We start from the raw sequence: 5,001 nt of genomic DNA, 5'->3' as shown, positions 1-5,001 counted from the left end.
TGGATAAAAAAGATGTGGCACATATATACAATGGAATATTACTCAGCCATAAAATGGAATGAAACTGAGTTATTTGTAGTGAGGTGGATGGACCTAGAGACTGTCATACAGAGTGAAGCAAGTGAGAAAAAGAAAAACAAACACCGTATGCTAACACATATATATGGAATCCAGAAAAAGAAAAAAGAAAAAGAAAATGGTCAGAAGAACCTAGGGGCAAGACAGGAATAAAGATGCAGACCTACTAGAGAATGGACTTGAGGATACGGGGCGGGGGAAGGGTAAGCTGGGACAAAGTGAGAGAGTGGCATGGACATATATACACTACAAAACGTAAAATAGATGGCTAGTGGGAAGCAGCTGCATAGCACAGGGAGATCAGCTCGGTGCTTTGTGACCACCTAGAGGGGTGGGATAGGGAGGGTGGGAGGGAGGGAGATGCAAGAGGGAAGAGATATGGGGACATGTGTATATGTATAACTGATTCACTGTTATCAAGCAGAAACTAACACACCACTGTAAAACAATTATACTCCAATAAATATGTTAAAAACAAAAAAACAAAAAGAAAACCTGGAGTAAGTGTAGGTATTTAGAGAAAAATGAGGAAGCCTGATTGCCATCCTCGGGCTCTCAAAATGACTCCATAAAATGGATTAAGACTAAATTAGAGAAGGGAGAAATTATACTGTTTTCCCTCAGAGTCCCAAATGCAGACACAGGGCATCATCACCCACACAGCAATTCATGGGAAAAGTCACCCATGCAAAAATGGAAAAAAAAAAAAAAGAATGATGACACTAATAGTCACATTCCATGTACGTATACCCCTGGGGTCAAGTAGGGATGAAAATGAAAAAGTCCAAGAAACTGGGAAGGAGACCGGCTAGATTACAAATAAGCTTGGACAGGAGGGTAAAGTCGGATGCTTCTCTGATTAATCTGGGACTACTTAAAATGTTCTGGGCTCCCTGGGATGGTGGGAGAGATATAATCTGCAAAGAACATGGTTCATCACCTCAGTTCTTCTTCCCTATTGCTTCCTTCAGGTTGGATGCATTCGGGATACCCCATCATGTGCCACGTGCAGTCAGTGCCTGTGTTCCTTGATGAGAAGATCATAAGATCCAAAGGCATCTGGGGTCTCTTCCACGAGATGGGCCACAACTTGCAGCATTCTGGATGGATTATCCATCCTCATACCAGTGAAGCCATGTGCAACCTCTGGTCAGTCTATGTGAGTGAGACAGTGCTGGACATCCCCGGGAATCAGGCGCACTCTCGTCTGAGTCCTCAAAGTCGGGAGCAGAGGATCAAAGTGCACATGGACAAGGGAACCCCCCTGAGTGACCGGAACATGTGGACGGCTCTAGAAACGTATCTTCAGGTACAGAGCAGAAATGGAGGGAAACGGGGACCACACTACAACTCCTTCAACACCGCCACCAGCCATGGGTGCACCGCCTCCCCTGGACATGGGAGATGGCTGCATGGTGGTGTCTCTCTGTGGCTCAGGTTTTACATGCCTAAAATGGATAATGATACATGTCCTACTCCTCCCCTCCACCTCAGAACTTTGTGGAAATAAATGAAAGTGGGTGGAATCATTGTGAAAAGTATACCATGATAACACAGTTCTGGCCATGAAACCTTGAGGTAGACTCGCAGCTTTGTCAAATACAAAATTGAGTGGTTTCTCCTGAGTTATCTTTATAGTTCAGAAGACAAGAACATCACCTCACTATAACAATGCATTACGAGGACACAGGCTGGGGAAAGTGACCTGGTAGCAAGTTTCTCAAAATGGTATCTTCCTACTCAAACCCCAAGTGTGGACAAGTCCTAGTTCCATTATAAAATAAGTAACATGTGTAGTGTTTTTCAGCTTTTCAAAACCTCCCCTTCCATTTCCCCCATCTAATCCTTGCCAGCCTCATGAAACACATTAAGGACGTATTATCACAATCCTCATTTGGCAAGTGCAGAAGCTGAAGGTTAAAGGGCATAAGCAGTCTGTCATCGACCTTAAAATTGAGAGAAAGGGGAAGACCTAGAACTCAGGTTTGGTGTTCTGACTCCAGACCCCCGTGCCTTTGGCACTACCGCACACCGTCTCTGGATGTTCACGATTCCAAAGATTCCAAGATTACTTCAGGCAGCAAAATAAATTTGGACTGCTCCATTTTCCTTAGCAATAACTAATCTGTCTGAGCATATGCATGAAAAGAGTCATAGTGTCCCAGAAGCTTGACCTACAAGTTCAATTCAAAGCCCTTGGGGGCAGACCCCCTTCACTGCTCTCTAACCTGGACTTCCATAGCTCTGGGGTTGGATTCAGGCCAGGTGGCCACCTCCCTGACCCCTCACCTTCCATTCCCACCACATGGTCAAGATTCAAGTCCCGGGCATCTGTCATCCAAACTATTCCAATAGCCTCTTCACTAGTCTCCCTACTTCTATCCATGATCCCAACTGACCTGTCTTCCAAAGGTGCTGACCAAAAAACCACACATTTCAGCTAATAAAACTTCAATAACTCCCTGGTGCCTTCAGGTAGAATGCCACACTCTTTAGCAACTGGCTCCGCCTTCTCCTCCTGCCTCGAGATCCAGATTCTTGCCTTCTTACTCATACGCCAGCAAATCCAAACTGTTTACAGTTTTCAGAACACATTACCATGGTTCATGTTTCTGTACATTTGCAAATATTGCTCTTTCTCACTGAAATAGTTTTGCCTTCTTTATACACCAAGAAAACTGTTCGTCTTTCAAAATCAGACCATTGTCACCTTCTCCAAGAAGCCTTCCCTGAATATGTTCCTTTGAGATATTATTTACTTGCTCCCCCATGTTACAGTTGCGTTGAAATGACCCCAGATTGTCAGTTATTTGCTTAATTCAATTTAATTAATTAAAATAAAAATTTAATTTAATAAGTTGATTATAATTAGTATTAGATATCTCCTAATGGCTCAGTCTGTCATCGCAGCTGAGCAATAATGAAAGAATGATAGTAGTGTTGGCTGAAACATTCTACTTTAACTTGTCTTCAAGGCAGTGCTTCTCTAGGGTCATAGATTCCTAAATGATGGACCAGGATTGTGTGTTTTCTAGCTCTAAAGTTCTATAATCCCAACTACCCATTTCAGAGGGCCTTCCAGGAATGGACTCTGAGTACACATCTCTCCCTATGTCTGAGTTCATCCTAGCTCTACCCACAAAAAATGCATTCTTTTTACACATCTGCCTGTCTCCATAAGACAATGTGGCAGACTTACTAAGAGTCGAGTCTTCAACAAAGAATAAAAATATCATTACATCTGGGTGGTGTCTGTGTTTTCAAATGGAAGGATTCCACTTTTCAGCTACACAAGATGATCCTCAGCTATGTCAGATTAAAATCTTTATCTACCACTAAGCTTAGGAGTGAGAAAAATAATAACTAAAAGTAACTATCATTTATTCTAGACCAAGTAAAGCGCAAGCACAGACTCCGTCTCTGAGACTGGAGTGAGGGAGAATAAGGTATGACACCAGTCACTGGAATGAGCATATGAGAGAATGGAGAAGGAGAGAGCCACTGATGAGAATTAAATCAGTGTTAAAAGATAGCTTATAACTAAGCATTACCATGTAATTTTATGTGTGTATGTGCCGGGCGGGCATGGCTTTTGTAGACCAGACACCTCATTCTGCCCCTTCCTTCTCTTCCCAGCTCCAGGAGGCCTTTGGGTGGGAGCCATTTGTCCAGCTCTTTCCTGAGTACCAGACCCTCTCTGACATCCCCAAAGACAACCCTGGCAAGATGAATCTGTGGCGAAGAAGTTCTCTGAAAAGGTGCAGAAGAATCTGGCTCCTTCCTTTGAGGCCTGGGGCTGGCCTGTCCAGAAGGAAGTGGCTGCCAGCCTGGCCTGTCTGCCTGAGTGGCAAGAAAATCCCATGAAATCATATGCACACTACAGAAAGGAGTGAAGAATTGTAGAAATGTTCACTTTAAAACAGATCATTGGGGCTTCCCTGGTGGCGCAGTGGTTGAGAATCTGCCTGCCAATGCAGGGGACACGGGTTCGAGCCCTGGTCTGGGAAGATCCCACATGCCGCGGAGCAACTAGGCCCGTGAGCCACAATTACTGAGCCTGCGCGTCTGGAGCCTGTGCTCCGCAACAAGAGAGGCCGCGATAGTGAGAGGCCCGCGCACCGCGATGAAGAGTGGCCCCCGCTCGCCGCAACTAGAGAAAGCCCTCGCACAGAAACGAAGACCCAACACAGCCAAAAATAAATAAATAAATAATAAAAATAAAGGAATTCCTTTAAAGAAAAAAAAAAAACCAGATCACTGGATATAACAGATCTAATCCTCACATAATCAACCCAAATTTCAGCTTTATTTTTTTTCTCAATCTTGTTCAGAATATCCTAATTCATTTGCAACATAGAGATTAAATTAGACAGTGATTTTCAAAATTAGTAATTTGCATAACTCAACCATGTTTTCTCTAGTTTTATTTTTTAATCCTAAGAGATTTCTTTCTTGATTTGTTTAGTGTTTTACATTTGCTTTATTGGGTGACAGGAACTGCTCAGACCCAAAGACTTAACCCCAGGAATGTCTCTCCTTGGATCCCTTTAGAGCACATTTCTCTTTATCCTAAAATTATTTCATATGTTTCACAAATATCTTTTGTCTGCATGGTTTGAACACAGTAGTTGGTCAACAGATACTTGTTGAAAATGAATAATAGGGGCTTTCCCAGTGGCGCAGTGGTTAAGAGTCCGCCTGCCAATGCAGGGGACATGGGTTCGAGCCCTGGTCCAGGAGGATCCCACATGCCGTGGAGCAACTAAGCCCGTGCACCACAACTACTGAGCCTGCGCTCTAGAGCACTCGAGCCACAACTACTGAAGCCCGTGCTCCGCAATGAGAGAGGCCACCGCAGTGAGAAGCCTGCGCACTGCAACTAGAGAAAGCCCGCGCACAGCAGCGAAGACCCAATGCAGCCAA

At 44.1% G+C, this 5,001-nt stretch overlaps 1 pseudogene; it reads left to right on the top strand.

Moving 5' to 3' along the window:
- The first annotated feature begins 1,054 nt into the window (after positions 1–1,054).
- Positions 1,055–3,971, top strand: LOC137768362 (TRPM8 channel-associated factor 2-like; annotated as a pseudogene).
- Positions 3,972–5,001: the final 1,030 nt, after the last annotated feature.

The sequence above is a fragment of the Eschrichtius robustus genome, chromosome 8 (assembly GCF_028021215.1).
Source record: "Eschrichtius robustus isolate mEscRob2 chromosome 8, mEscRob2.pri, whole genome shotgun sequence".
In the NCBI taxonomy this organism is placed as follows: Eukaryota; Metazoa; Chordata; class Mammalia; order Artiodactyla; family Eschrichtiidae; genus Eschrichtius; species Eschrichtius robustus.
Note: the sequence above shows the minus strand (reverse complement) of the source record. Positions and strands in the feature narration are given on the sequence as shown.